This window comes from Enoplosus armatus, chromosome 8 (assembly GCF_043641665.1).
Source record: "Enoplosus armatus isolate fEnoArm2 chromosome 8, fEnoArm2.hap1, whole genome shotgun sequence".
NCBI classification, from domain to species: domain Eukaryota; kingdom Metazoa; phylum Chordata; class Actinopteri; order Centrarchiformes; family Enoplosidae; genus Enoplosus; species Enoplosus armatus.
The window spans coordinates 16793948-16810530 of NC_092187.1; the positions used below are offsets into that span (position 1 = coordinate 16793948).

Below are 16583 nucleotides of genomic sequence, written 5' to 3' on the forward strand. Positions count from 1 at the left end.
TCAGCAAAAGTCACAATTTTCTCCTCTGACTAATTTACAGTCCATAAAGTTCCTCCTGAAGAGTTTCTTAATTTCTATTTGCAGACCGTCTGTGCTGTCCTGCTGTACAAGAGTCATATGTGACTTTCTGGTCATGACCAGTGGGTAAACATATCACATGAGCCTTCCTAAAAAACAATATTTTCCTTCAGTCCTTTGGCCTGCTTTCACATACACATCTACCACAATCTGACACATGCCTCTGCCTATCAACTCACTTGCTGTTTTTCTTCCAGCTGCGGCTCAGATTCACTGTATTTCCATAGTAAATTTAGACTATTTTGACAAAGTGAGATAATGATGGAAACATTTTTCTTGAGCTGCTGATGCCAGCTAAATTTACTTTGAACACTTAACTCGTGCAACTCGCTCCCTGTCTTATCTCGTGTTATGCTGCCTTTGTAAACTTGACCTGAAGCTGACTCAAGTCTCATTGAGCTCTCAGAAGCAAAACAATATTTTAGTCTTTTATGTCTGTCTCTGTTCTCAATATAGAGCATCAGTGTGAGGTTATATATGGTAGCTGAGGCTGATTAGTCAGTAAACCGTCACTGCAAATGCCACAATCTGTCTTCAGATAACTGCTTTTTAAATGAAGAGCAGAGACAGAGGCGTATTTTTAAAACGCTCAGCAGACAAGATGATAAAAGGTAAATATCTGTTTCTGCTGCTCCGTACAGCTAAAAGAGATATACATGGTGTCCTCCAACACAAATACAGTGCACATTTGTTCTGTTAACGGTCTGGGACTGTTTGCAAGCTTCTGTCTGTCCGAGGGAGGGAGTGACCTTGGGCTGCAGCTGTTCGTCAGAAGTTGGCAGCATCTGGCTGTGCTGAGGGGGTGAGGTGCGGTGGTGGGGGAGTCGAGCGCACTGAGAAGAGAAATACTTTGTGCTGAGCAGGTCAGGCAGAATTAAATAAAGGGCAGGACTGTAATTTGGCTGTAACTTGAACAGTCATTTGTTTAGGGTGAGATAAAGGGAGACAATTTAACACACTGAGAAAAGCTGCAGCAAATGTTATGATGACGTGTTTTGTCATGTTTTAGTCTATTAATGATAAACTGTTTGCACTTTACTGCCAACCATTTTGGAAACTTCGATTTCCAGCAGAGCTGCGACACTAGCTCATACTATGAAGTCCTCACATCCTGAAGTTTTCATCACCTGCTGATGCATTAGCAGCCAGGGACCGCTCTGAAAACCCTCCATATTGGTGCGTTCAAGGAAACTGTATTTGGTAACTGTTTGCCTTTGATTTGTGATGCCATACCTCATGGGTGTAATGCTTCTTGGCAGCCAACTCTCAAATATTTAACGTCAGAGGCTCGGAGCATCCTTGAGCCTTCAAACAAGTTTTCAGTTTTAAAGAAACTCACTTTCCTCTAGTGGTATCTAGCCTTGCAGATAGTTTTGGTTTTATTTGCTGTGTGCTTTGAGATATTTCTCTCCTGGATGTCTTTCTCCAACCCTGGACAACAGCAACATCTCTTTCCAAAAACTGATTACTCTGGATAATCGTCACTGGCAGCAGCTTTTAGATCCTATGAGACTGCTGTAAGGCACACAGTATGCTTTTAAAATGTTTTTGTGATTTCTTCTAAATGGGCTAAAACATTGCGAGCTAGAAGTGCAAGATGCTGTAGCCAACAAGAGCCGGTTGCAGCAGCTTTTCTAACTTAGCCTCGCGAGTGTTTACTTAGTAGAGATTTACACATCACCACATTTACCACACAAACTAGTGCTTAGTTGTTAATACATATTTACACCCACTAACTATTAGCTTGCTAACGATAGCTTTGCGATAATCATGTCATGCAACTGCTGAATTAGGGTACTGGTACCTTTTGTGGTCCAATTCAGGCACTGGCCTCATCAGCTATTTTACTTTAATTGCAGTTTCCTCTGTTAAATGGTTAAGTTACCTATCTGTATTTGCGATGTTGCAGTTCTAGTAAAGAGTTTGTATCATTTTCATGCACTAGGCGTCGCTGCAGTTGTTATCTCAGTGATAAAAGCTCCTTCTCGGTTTGCAGATATCACAAAAATGAACCCCGAGCTTCTTAAAATGAAGTTTCCCCATCCGACTGGAATATAAATCAGATAATCTGAAGAACTGTGAACGAGTAGTTACTAGATTTCATTAATGCAAACTTGAGCAGGTAAATGGAAGGTTTTTTATACACTGACAGAAATAACATGTGAAGCATCTGTAAACAGTGTAAACAGTTCAATTGAATGTGTGATAACACAGTAGCTTTAAATATATTGAATGATATATGATTAAACACACAAGTAAATCCATACAATGTGTTATAAAGCATTTATTAACTGTTCAATCAATACAAGTCGTTCCCAGACAGATTTAAAACTGTTATTAAATGTGTTTAAAACTCATGAAGACATGTTGAGCTTGAAGGTTTTTTCTTAACCTTTAAGTTTGACAAATATCTTCGCCCACATATTAGATTTCTCCTGGAGCTTTCAGCTGCTTCTAATGGCCTTCATCATCAGATGGAGTTTGCTCCAACCTTCTCACTTTCCAGTCTTAATCTTCCACGTGGATTACACCTCTCTTGTTTACTATCTTCCATGATTTTACCAGGACAAGCTTTCAAAGAGGCACAAGGTCTTCAACATGTTTGGCCCACAATTAGCACACATCCTTCCTCCTCTTAGACCTTGAACTCATCACTGGCTTGAAAATGCCTGGGTAAGCATTGGAAATTGTCCAGTCCCATTGTCATCACCTCTCAAGCTCTGGTGGATTTCTTGTCATTAGTATGAAGGACGTGGGAAGGAAGGAATTACTAATCAGGTTTTTCCATTTATATGAAAATAGCCTTGAACATAGCGATGATACTACAAGGGCTGGAGAGGGAGCTACAAAAGAAGATGCACTAAATGAGGAATTGGCTCCATTTTAAAAACTCAAATCGTGTTTATGTTGTGCCATCATATCCCTTTAAAAATCTTCCTAATAATTGTGTTCTGCATCTTGATATATCTTCATTAATTGTGGGTGACAACAGGCTCTCATTAAGAGAGAGCTCAAGAGGACAAGGACTTGACATATTATGTCACTTCAAACACAATGAATCAGCGCCTCATTAAAGCTCTCACAGCAGCCACAATTAAACACTGCAGAGGCAGAACTGCTTTGAGTGGGAAGCAGTGCTCGATCTCGTTTTAGTGATCCCAACATATTAATGTTAAGTGTGATTATGTAATTATCTCTGATCCGGAGAAATGTTTATTCAATTGTATTTATTTTTAAACTGCATTTTGTGTCCATCTTCTCAGTCATCAAACAGTCAACATCAATGGTTCCCAGTCTTTTTTTTTTATGTTTCAAAGGTACAGCTTGTGTCACAGGATCCCATTATGTAAGATTATGTCTGAGCGCAGAAGTGGAAACTGTTTAAAGCTGGAGGTGGAGAGATAACAGTGGGGAGCTTAAAACTTTGATCAAAATACTCCAGATATTCGTCTGTCTTTCTTCCTCTTTTCTCTCTGTCAACCTTAAATTAAGGCTGCAACTAAAGATTATTTTCATTACTGATTTATCTCTTCTTGATATGTTTCTCGTCCAAAACCAAAAGATATAAAAAATTACTATCATAGAAGACTAAGGTCACTTTTCACACCTGTAGTTTGGTTCATTTGGTGCAGACCAAGAAAATAAAAGATGCATCGTTCTGGTTCGGTTCGTGTTTGCAATCTAACCCTTTTTACACACAAACCAAGAGCTGTTAACTTGGAACCACATGGGGAAATCAAATTTTGATTAAAGACAGGAGGTCATACTGTACTTCACTGAAAACGTATGTGTTTATTTCTGTTTAGTGGTGTCAGAAAGAGCTCATGAATAACTGATTATGAGCATTATTATTTGAGACTCATTTCATGAATAATGACGAACAGGTAGAAATAGGTTGAGAGGTGTCTTTTACTGAGACGAGAACCCGAGGTGCTCTTCCTTGTTTTATCTGACCATTGCTCCAAAACTGAAAGATATTCAGTTTACTATCATAAATGACAAACAAAAGCAGCAAATCCTCATATCTGAGAAGCTGAAATCAGAAAAGAACTGAAACAATTATTTTGGATTCATTTTCTGTCGATCAACTACTCGACTAATTGACTAATTGTTTCAGCTCTAAACCAGCAAATAGCTTGTTTGAGACAGATCAAGTATGAAAGCAGCAAATATTCACAACAGAGAAGCTGCTTTAATAATGCTGTAAGACATTTAAAAATTGTTGCTGATTAATTTTCTGCCGATCGACAGATCTATTAGTCATTTCAGCTCTACTTTAAATGATTCTTATGATAGTGACACTAAACTATTCTCTGTTTTGGAAGCATCCAGGAACCTCTTCCAATGCCTTTCCATCTTTCAGAATCACTGCTTTTTTTTAACCTTTTTTTGTCACTCTGTCTCTATCACTTGTTGGTTATCTCCTTTCATACTTCCATCTCAAATGTCTCCCAATCATCTCTGTGTCCGGGGATACCCAGCTGTGAAGGAGAATCTGTGTTTTCCTCCAGTCTGAAGGTCAGATATTCAATGGTTAGACGGAGAGTGGTTGATGAAGGAGGCACAGTGTGTGACCGCAGACAAACAGCACACACGGACACATATTCACCTTTTAATTTGCAGCAGTTTTAGGCAGAGATGGGTCATGTCGGTGGTTTAATGAATACTTAGGTTTAGTCTGTTCACTGAGCACAATGAGGTGATCTTAGACTCTTGACATGGTTTGTGTCTCTTGAGATGCCTTTTTAAAGGTACAATGAACAAAATGTCATAATCTTTCCGCATCTTATCTTCATCATTGTGCCTCTGGTTGGTTACAGATCCATCGTTATCTCGCGTGTTTCTGTGTGCACAAAAAAAAGGATAGACTCTTCTGTTCTCTGGGCCATCTGTCATATCGTCGCCCGTGGGGATACTTGCTAGATTTAACCGACAAATCAATCTTGTTGCATCACCGAAAGCCAGAAGCCTGTGCATGGCACCCTGGGTTTGGGAAGTAGCACAACAGAACATCAGTTTTTACTATTCACATGCTGTTAGATTTACTGTTTGATTGATTGGTCGACTTCTACAGTGTTCTTCACGGGTTTGATCAAAACTGTTTCCTTTCACTTGAAACTTAATGATGTCTCAATGTCACTTTCATGGTTTCTGTTTTGCCTTTTCTCTTTCTTTGTCTATCTTCCTGTTTCCTTTAAAAAGCTAAGAAACAGAACTTGTGTATTGTGAAGTGCTGCTACATGTTGCTAGGGATGATTAGGTTTGAAGAGGCAGGACTGATACGCACCTATGAAGGTTTGCAGCATCATAACAACAAGGCCGGCTGCTGAGATCCAAGGCCTCTCTTTAATCTTATCTCCGCTGTTGATCCCCAGCTGTCAGTCTGCTGCGTGTTATCTCTGCTCTCAGACAGTTTTGATAGAGACTGAGACGTGTGCCCCACTGTAAGTGAATCATCCTCGCATTTCCCGTCTGTTTGAAAGCAGGTTTATTGAACCTCCACTTTAAAAAAAAATGTAATTCTTAGCAACGTTGCCTCACTTTCTGTTTTTTTTTTTTTTTTTAGCATATTAGCTAAATCCTCTAACAAACATGCCCAGTTGGCATTTCTGAAATAGTGCTTCCTCTCAGCACAAAATTCTGGTAGCAGCATCCATAACTGAGGAAATTCACATGACAGATTAATTTAATGAATCTCCCTGTGGGGCCTCTTGTCTGTCAGCTATCTCCCTGCACACAGCTCTGTACATCTGATGGATAGCCCCTCGGTTAGCTTGGCTATTCTTGTAAAAGTGGGTGTTCCATATATGTTAATTAATATTAGGTTTAACACAGCAGAGATACAGTATATAGGTCACTGGATGTCCCGTCTTCAAGTCAACCCCACTGGTTTGTTTGCGTGCCACATCACCTGCACAAGCGGCCCCTTCAATTACAACCCTTCAAGGTACAAATTAGTGGTTATTACACCCGAAGGAAAGGCATCTCCTTTTCCACTCCTTCATCCAAATGCATATAAACTATAATTCAAGTCTAATGTGGTAATTTCTCGTCTTGTGTTTTATTGTGAGTTTCATCATATCAGCCGGCTGGTGATGACACACTCGTCCCTGTGGTGTGTGATGTGGTCCAGTCTGCTGTTGCAGCCGAGGCAGGCGGGCAGGGGGAGGGAAGATGAAGACGTGTATCTCATCTCCGTCTCATTGCCCGTGGTCATCGGCTCTTGTGAAAGAGGGGACTTTAATCACAGAGGGGCCCTTTGTGTGTGACGGTGTGTGTTTTCCTTTTACTTCAAAAATGAACTCAGGGGGTAAGAATAGAGATCCTGCCATCTGGAGTATGTTGAGTTTGGTATTCCAGTATTTGACTGGAATAGCTGTCCATGTTTAGTCTGCGTTAAAATATTTTTGGGCGCAGGCAGAATTTATCTCAGTTTATCTGGGATGTTGCCTCGAGATTGACCCTCCTCTCAACCCCTCTCCCTTAAGCTTTTACTTTCTTACGTTCTTTTAGTCTTTACAATCGTACCAACCTTTCTTTCTCCTCCCTGCCTCCTTCTTTTTCTTCCTCCATCCTTTGGCCTGCTCAGCTATTAACACAGAGCAGAGGGAGCGGTAGGCCCGGGTTCCTCTGGTTATATTTAGCAATGAACAGATGCAGCGCACTGGAGCGGAACATACCGCCTCTGCTCGCCTGTGTGTGTGTGTGTGTGTGTCTTTGTCTGTGACTCTTCCATCATACCAGTACTCCCATCATGCACTGCTGACTCTGACTCAGCAGCACAGCACTGGAGAACTGGGTCAGAACTGGCCCGCCTGCCTCCTCACATAAACCATCCATACATTTCTTCTTCTTCTGATAGTCAAAACCAGAGGCTCCGTTCAAAACCAGTGTTTGAAGGAAACAACCTGGTGCACTCTTGTTGTTGTTGATTATTTTCTTGATTAAGCTTATAAAAGATAAAATAAAAGAATCATCACAATTTCCCGGAGCCTAAGTTGACATATTCAAACTGCTTGTTTTGTCTGACTAACAGTCCAAAACCAAAGATATTTTGTAGTTTAATATTGTAGAAGACTAAGAAAGAACAGCAAATATACATATTAAAGAGAATTTCTGCCATTTTTGCAGAAGAAAATAACTTAAACGATGAATTGATTATCAAAATAGCTAATTTTAACTAATTTTCAGCGTATTAATACACGTTTATGATTAGTGTTGTTATATGTTAGATTTTCTTTTCTTGTGTCGCATATGACAACAACATGGCATTCAAGAGCTATGTTATGTCCCAAAACAATGTCCAGAAGACAAAACAATAAGTAAATGTAAATGCTGTAAGTGTATTGTGACATTGGAAACTCTCAAGTTTTGAATTTTGGAGCTTCCCATAAGCACCTGGATGACCTTTCTAAGCAGCATGTGTTTTCAAATGTATCACCAGGAAACTATAACTTAACTTTGATATAAAAAATAGTTATAATGGGAGAACCAAAACCCAAATAAAATAAAATAAAATATTTGTACGTTGCACCTTGTGGACAGAGATGTGGTCAAAAGTGTAACCACACCCAACAGTGATGTCACGGCGCGCTGAGACGCCCTGGAGACTAGACACTTCGACATCACTGCAACAAGGTGAGAGGTTTAACCTCTGGTAATCAGCATAAACAATATTTCCAGCTGCTGTTAAACTACTCTTTAAGTATCTTAATTTAATTTTGAATCTCTGTAAGCTGATTTTCCAACCACACTGACATTAACTGATACCATTTGTTGCTTGGTAACCAGATAAAGGCATTCACCAATCTAAAAAGCTGTTATTCACTTTGGGATATGGTCAGCAGTAATGTATAGGAGATGCAATTTGCACTGCTGTTGATAAAATGATGCACTGACATTAAGTCGATTGATGTTAAGAAATACAGAGGAGGAAAACACTTTTGCTGAATATGATGATTCAGGCCTCCGGTCTGGTTTCTCCATGCTCCCCGGCCCCACTGATCACGGCTTTGGACTGGGAATAACATGAAAGCAGCTCTGGGTGTGGCTGGTTATGGAAGTAAATATAGAAGGAGAAGGCAGAGGACCGGTCCAGAGCTTTATGACGGGACCTCTGTGTGATTGTTGTTTTTTCCTCTCCACCCCTGCCACGCTGATTGCAGGGCTCATGGAAGGCGGCTATAAGACGGTGGCTGTAAGTAGTGAAAAGAAGCTAAACACGCTGCTTTTATATTTGTGAGTGAGCGAATGTATATGTGTGTTAGAGAAGAAGTGAGTGTGTTTAGTTGACATGAGAACAAAACAAGTGTGTCCCATGTTTAATATCATTATTATCATGTCTTCTGTATCAGCTGTCATGGCCTCTCAGCCAGGATAATGGCCGTGTAATAGCTGGAGACTGCAGCTACATTATCACACCAAGAGAGCTGAGTGAAACCCATCACTGAGAGAAGGAGTGCTTGATTAGTTTTGTCTGTTGCGCCCCCCCCCCCCAATCTTCACCTCTCTCAGACAGCCCCTCCTTATTTTGCTGGATAATGTAGAGTTAAATGCTCTCATCTGTAACTGGAGAGTGCAGTGTTGACTGACGGGATGTCCTGAGACCCACAGGAAGCCCCTGAAACAATGGAATTTACTGTTTAAGAACCAGCATTTCCAGTTCCTACTCTGTGGCCATTATTTGGAATCGGCCAGAGGAAATACAATATTATTTGTCCTCTGGAGGAAATGCCGTCTCTTTGTGCTCGGTTTGAGCTCTGGGTTATTGGCCTGAGATGGCTTTGGAGCTGTATGAGAGGATGACAAAGACAGCAATTTAAAGATTTAGAAGATGGCTTAATAGAAATAAAACTGTAATCGACAATCAGTGTGTGATTTTTGTGTCTGTAATTGTGTTTAGTTTGTTGCTCCTCTTGTGCCACAGCGCCACACCAGACAGTAGGACGCAGACAGAGCGGAGCCTTCTTAATCAAAATGTGATAACAGACAGGCTTGTGAAATCCCCATCTGACCACTGCTTCTGAGATCTTTCTATGTATTCTCTGCTACCCCTAAGTTTGACATTTTGGAATATACATGTCTGCGCTTTCTTGTTGAGAGTTAGAAAAAAAGATTGATATCACACACACGTCTGTACTCTATATATTAAGCTGGAGCCAGTTGCCAGTTAGCTTAGCTCAGCATAACGAGTGGAAACAGGAGGAAACTGCAAACCTTGCTCTGTCTGAAGGTGACAAAATCTGCCTACCAGCACCACCGAAGCTCACTAACTAACAGGTTACATCTTTGTTTAATCTGTATAAAAACTGGGGAAATAGTTCAGCACATAAACCCTATAAAACCAGATTGTGGTTTTTAAACTTTGGTTTTTGTACAAATTAAAAATATAACATATATATTTGTGCACCAAATAAATAGCCATTAGCTTAGTTCAGCATAAAGACTGGAAGGAAACAGCTAGTTTGTACAAAGTGTGTAACAACAAACGTATGGTGTCCGTAGCAAGCTAACTGTTTCCACCTGTTTCCAGTCTTGATGCTAAGCTAAGTTAACCGGCTGCTGGCTACATATTTAACAGACAGATACGAGAGTGGTATTGATCTCCTCATCTAACTCTCGGCAAGCCTGTTTCCCAAAATGTCGAACTATTCCTTTAAAGCATGTCATACCAGTTGCATGAATTCTGTGATGGGCGGTGCACCCGGCTGTTTCAAGGTCAAACACCTAGACAGGGTCACCTTAGCCCAACACCCTCTGGTGTGGGCCGAGCCTGGGAGGGTGCCTTGTCTTGCACTGTAATCCTCTCTGTCATCACTACAGGTGGTGTTTCATTAGGTAGACCAGTGTGTGTGTGTGTGTGTGTGTGTCTGTGTCTTCAAATTACTGCAGGATTGTCTGTTCTCCTCTACCCAAAGTAAGGGCACCCTAACCCTAACCTGCCTGTCATTTAACACCTAATCTGTGCCAGCGGCAACTTCCAGGGGAGAGAGAAACACACAAAGACAAGCCTGACACACAAGAGCAGAGCTCTTCTCAACATGTGTCAACCACACTTGCACTGGCTAGACGATGCATACAGACTCTTGGCTGGCATCTTTATGGGTTTTTTTCTCTCCTCTCTTGCACCAGCTCACCCCAGAAGCTGGGTGGAGTTACAAAGTTGATTTCTCTTTGGTGATGTTTGTGTTTGTTTGGAATCTGTTTTAGGGTAAATAGGGGTAAAAAAGAGATTGTTTGAGAATGTTTCCATTCTCAATGTTTCCATGCTCATCCTATCTTGTAATATGTATTTTGCTTGCAGTAATTAGTCACTTACCAATTGCAGAGTCTTAGCTGTGTAGCATTCTCCCAGAGAGCAGCTATAATTTAGGGATTTTTCCTGCTGTGGCCAGTATATATATCCATGTGTGGTCTGTATCCTGAAAGAAAACAAGTGTGTTGATATTTTACTGAACACATAACGTATTTGTTAGTTCCATTCAATTGATGTTGACTGCCCACATGTGTGTTTGATACTTTTCGGAGCATTACAAACACCTTGGTGGTAGTGGTGGAAGACATACTACATACTACATACTAGGAATACCACTATAAAAATACTCTGTTACAAGTAAAAGTATAAAAGTACAATCAACAAAATGTACTTAAAGTATCAAAAGTAAGAGTACTGGTCCTTCCTAAGTGTTGTAATATATGTGTATCCACTTATTTAAATATTATTATTGATTCATTTTAATGTTACAAGTGATGGATTTGGAGCTAATTTTTTTGTACTTTATATGCTGTTGGATAGTTTAATCTATAGCGACGTACCTCCACCTGTGAGGAAAATGTAGTGGAGTAAAAGGTGCAATATTTCCCTCTGAAATGCAGCAAAGTAAAAGTATAAAGCTACATAAAATGCAAATACTCAGTTAAGTACCTCAAAACTGTATTTACATACAGTACTTTAGCAAATGTACTTAGTTTCTTCCCACCACTGCTTGGTGGTGTGATGGTGGAAAAGAGTCCTCCTCACAGTTAGTAGATGGTATTTCAGGCTATTTTGAATCTTGAATTAACTCCAACTGCAACCACAAGGGATCAAGAATCACATCTTTGAAGTCACATCTGTACGGTCTGTTTTTTTTTTTTTCAACCTCATATAATTGAGAGCCACCACTGGGGGGCAGCAGCCCATAATGACCGCTCATCTCATTCACCGGTCGGCTCTGGGTTGCTGTGGTAACGGGTCTGTGTGAAGCAGACTTTCAGTGGTGAGTCTCGGAGACACAGAGGGCAGTGTTGAGCTGGTGGACGGGAGATGAATCCCAATCAGCAGCTGAACAGAGCTTCACACACACACAAGAAACAAGAAAAACACACACATGGACGCTTTCTCTAATGTTTATTCCCTATAAGCTGTTGACTTGATTTGCCTAGTTGTACAAAAAATAATCAAAAGCATCCAAACCTCAACTGCTGTGTGGATGTCCAGCACTCTGATTTTGAAATGGTAACCACCTGGCATGATTGACAGGTAGTAGCAGTGACTTGTAGTGATGGCAGCTGTTATGTGGTACTATAGGCTGCAGCTGCTTGGCAGTCTTCTGCTGATGTTTTAAGCAGCCACAACCTTATGTTTGTGTTCTTGTGCTATCTGGCCGGTATGTTTTCGTTTTTGTTGAATTCTCTCCAAGTGTCACTTCTTTTCTACCATGCAGCACGAGATAAAAAAAAACATCCAAACCTTTTAAAAGGAGCTTCTTAAGACAACTTCTCCAGTTAAGATCGTATCTTTTGAACACAAATTCATTTTGTGTGTGTATATCTGTGTTTTCATGTTCACAGAAATATATTTGAGAGAATGTGTGAATCACTATCTCCTCAGATGTTTGACAACACACACACATCCACCCTTCCCTCAGCCCAAAAATGAGACAGGGATGCATAACTAGATTTAAGGTTATGTAATGCTGACTGGAGGCATGGAGGATGTGTATAATCCACTCTTATTTGGGTTAAACCCATCTCTCTCTCTCTCTCTCTCTCTCTCTCTCTCTCTCTCTCTCTCTGTCTGTCTATCTGTAAGAGGACAGGGGCCTCACATTCTGACACGTCTCTTCTGCCTCATCCAGGGTTGAAAAGCACCGATCTCTGTCACACACAGTCTTTTACCAGCCGGCTCCACAAACATCTCAGCTCCCTGGAAACATCTCTCAACGTGCTAATGTCTCTGGTGTCTTAGATTTTCCCTGATGGAATGATTTCATTGTTGTTATCAAGAATATCCTCAAGCTCTCAAATCATCCACCTTATCATCTAGAGACAGGCAGAATAACATTAGGGCTGCAAGTAACGTTTATTTTCTGGATTGATTCATCTTTTGGTCCATAAAATGTCAAAATATCATGAAAAACATCCATTGCAGTTTGCCAGAGCCCAAGATGACTTATTTAAATTACTTGTTTTGCCTGACCTACAGTCCAAAACCAGAAGACATCAGTTTACTATCCCAGCAATTATTCATATTTTAGATGCTGGAAACACTAAATTTGTGGCATTTTTGCTTTAAGAAGTACTTTGAATTGACTAATCGATTTGTCGTTTCAACTAATTTTAAGCCATCTTGTGGCTCTGTGGATAGTCAGTCTATCAGTCAGTCCACCACTTTTTGATCTAGACTGAAATATATCAACTAATGACTTTAATGATCCCTTAGCTTTTCATCTTATCTAGCGCCATCATCAGGTCAAGGTTTTAATTTGTCCAATGATTTGCTTCATGACTGAACACCTGCAAAACTAGGAAATTGCTCACCTGTACACACACTAACCCTACTTTGTGTTTTGTGCTAATTAGCTAATGTTAGCATGCTGATACGCTTTAACTAAGAGGGTGAACATGGTAAACATTGTACCTGCTTAGCATCAATTTATTAGCATTGTCATTGTGAGTATGTTAGCATGCTGAAGTTAGCATTTAGCTCACTTACAGCCTCACAGTGCCGCTAACGTGGCTGTACACTTCTAGTCTTTTTTCTACACTATGATGGTTTTTACTGGTGTAAATATGTTGTTTTTTCTTAAATCAAAAGACACTTGCTCATTTCTTATTTTTGTCTGTATTATTGCCATTGTGACTACAGGTCACACTCTGTATGAACAGTGAGAAGTTGTTTTAATATAAATGGCTGTGTAGACTATTTAATACAAAGACACATCAGCATTAATACACTGATATTGACTATATTGATGTGTGCTATAAAAGAGCTCTCGGAGCATTTACTCTTGTTCTAACATTAACACATTTTCGTACAGGCAGTCTCTATTGTATTCAAATCAAATCTGTAGCTGTAACAAAATGTTTAATCCCTTAATATAAGCTCATTTTATAAAAATATCAGCACAGTTCAGACTATATTTAGGAGAAACACAGCTGTGGATTAGCGGGCACAGCGTATGAGAATGTCCAGCACATTCCCTGTAACAACAACAGTATCTTATTGTGTACAATACAACAATCTCCTTTCAATACATGGCGAATTAAACAAAACCCAACACTGCAGTGCTGTGGTTGTGGAGTTGTGATAATATCTCCTGTTTTCTCACCACATCTGGTTGTTTTTGTTTTTCTTTGTTACACGCTGCTGGGAAACCACTCTAAATGGGTCAAGAAGTTGTTTTATGCCAAAGTCTCAAATAACATGACATACTTTTGTTAAGCTGAACGTTAAAATAAATTGAAAATAAAAATGTGTAGCACACTTTGAGCACACTCAACTGAAAATGTATCAAACACAGACACAGCTGAAATGTATCACAATAAATCATGAATTCGCTGCGAACTTATTTCGTCAAGCAGCTAGATATAAGTATGGTTTTATTTATTTGACACGCAGAATGCAACATCTACAGCACCATAGCATCCGGTTATTTATTTAGTGAAACAGCATTTGTGATTAAAAATCCAGGGAGAAACTAAGTAAACGAACTGTACACACACACACGCCACAGTGGTGTGATTGTAATCTCTGATCCACACGGCTTTAATCCTCATAAATATTGAATATTTGATGACTCTCTCATTGATAGAGCGTGACACCTGGGTGGCCCGCCCTCTGGTAGCTGTACGTACCCACAAGAGGGGGGTTGTTACTGACAGCGGTCCTTATCTCGGGGAAAAGCATCTGAGCCAGCAAAACTGACATGACAGTGAATGCAAACACTAATGTATGTGTAACATATTTTGTTTTTGATGAGGTGCTGTTTATATAAATCAAATCACCACAGACATGAGCAGCAGAGGATGCACCGCTTGAAAGAATGCTGGTACATGTTAAATGTGTATGTGTGTATGCGTGTGTGTGTATGTGTTGCTGTTGTATCTGTTTTTCCTTTTACAATCTGACTGCTGCTTGCCTAGCAGGGACCGTAATGATGGCCGTCAGCACTGGCTGGTTGCTAGGTAACAATTACCTGACTGTGCTTTGCTTGCACTGAATTACACAGTGGGCTGTGTGCATATATGTGTGTGTGTGTGTGTGTGTGTGTGTGTGTGTGTGTGTGTAGAGGAACGGAAAAATACAGCAAAGTAGACTACCAACCAGTGTCTCCACTTCTGGGTAGAAAAAGCTCCGTACCAGAGTCAGAATCATGGCTATGATAAAATTAGCTTAGCTGTGTTTCTGCTTAAATTATTATTATTGTCAACGTGCTTCAAATTTCTGTGTGACAAATGTATCATGAGGATTGTTTTTGAATTGTAGTCTTGCAGTCTTCGTTTTGACAAATGTATTCGCGGCTGGTTTGGTTTAGATTTAATATCTATTCATCGTCATTGCAGTATTAGATGCCTGTGTGTTGTTGTGTTTTGGGACCCGGTGCTTCACATTATCAGTGTTACATGCTTCAGTATTTATAGTAATGTCCATGGGGGGGGGGGGGGGGGGGTGGATGTGAAGGGCTGACAGATGATGATGTCACCACAGGGCCACTCCTCAGGGCAGATGACAGATACTCTGTCGTCTTGCTTTAAGACCGTTTTCACTTTCTCAGCTGCTACACTGATGCTTCTGATTTGTCTGTCCTTGTCCCCAGTCTCTCAGCAGCACTTCCTTTCAGGCTGCAAGCACTTCCTGCCTCGTTTAGTAGAGCTTTCACTCCCAAACCTCAACCACAGCCCCAACTCTGACCTTAAAGGAATAGTTTGACATTTTGGGGAAATACGCTACTTTGCTGTCTTGCCAAGAGATAGATGAGATAATTGATACCACTTTTATGTCTGTACAGTAAATATGAAGCTGAAACCAGCAGCTAGTTAGCTTAGCTTAGCATAGAGACTGGAAACTTGCCTGGTCACTTACTGAAGTGAAATTGTTGTTTTACACGTAGGTTTTTGTATGGATTAAACAAACAAGACATGATGTATTAATGAGTGAGTTTTAGAGGTGCTGGTAGATGGATTTCATCACTGTTGGACGTTTCCGGTCTTTATGCTGAGCTAAGCTAATAATTTAACATCCAAACATGAGAGTAGGCTCAATCTTATCAATGGTATCATCTAACTCTCTGCAAGAAAATGAATTAACATATTTCCCAAAATGTCAAACTATTCCTTTAAACCATTTGTTGAATAAAACCTCTGATGGGTAAGTATCACAGGGAACAAAAATTTACAACAAGAAAAAGTGTAGAAATGTTTCTCAAAGACGAAGTTACAAGAATACATTTTTCTGTGTCCCTGTGTTAATTGCTCAGTTATCTCTTGGTATATGTTACATGTATGTTGTAATGCATTTTTAAATTAAAGTCCCTCTGTTTTCCTTTCCAGCACTTGCAGTGAGCTTGTAAGTCGTAATAGTTAGCAAAGCAACATAATAGTAGCAGGTTTATGTAGCAGCTGGTAAAACATTGTTTACATTTTGAAAGAATGTGTTTGAGGTCTAAATTATTAATTTCTCCCTTGTCCTCCTCCTCCTGATTCAACAACGCTATTAAGGGAGATGTTGGTAGAGGCTTAACAGTCTTCAATAGCTCCAAATCACTCTGTATTTGCAAAGCCACACCCAGTTTTGAGTGATCCAATCACATCTGAAAAATGTATAACTTTCCCCTTTCTATGTATTCATTTTCACACTGACATACGTCAAATTACAGAAGCTAAAGCTTAGATCATGTTATAATTCCCATTAGTTCCAAAGTGAACTCAGTCAGCACACCGACCCTGCCATCTCAAAGCACAGAGCCAGGAGAAACTCTTCCGCTGTGATAGGAGGCCGACAGGAGGCCACGGCACCTCCCCCAAGAACTGCTTGCCAGCTCTCCCAGACATGGATGATATATCTGGAGATCATTAAATGGTCCTAAATGAGACCCTGGCGTGAGAGCGAGCTCTGACCATCTGGCCCCATTGTGAGCGCCGGGGCCCTGTTCAAACTCAGCCAGCAGCATCAGCACCTCTGATTGGATGAATGCTGAGTAAGCCTGGGAATTACAGCCAATCAGAAACACTTTTAATCTATT

The 16583-nt window shown here is 40.3% G+C and overlaps 1 protein-coding gene across 1 annotated transcript in view; it reads left to right on the forward strand.

Annotated features, from left to right (window-relative positions):
- Window positions 1–16583, forward strand: part of LOC139288612 (membrane-associated guanylate kinase, WW and PDZ domain-containing protein 1-like) — an 89003-nt gene that overhangs the window by 13402 nt on the left and 59018 nt on the right. The gene's annotated exons all lie outside the window — the stretch shown is intronic.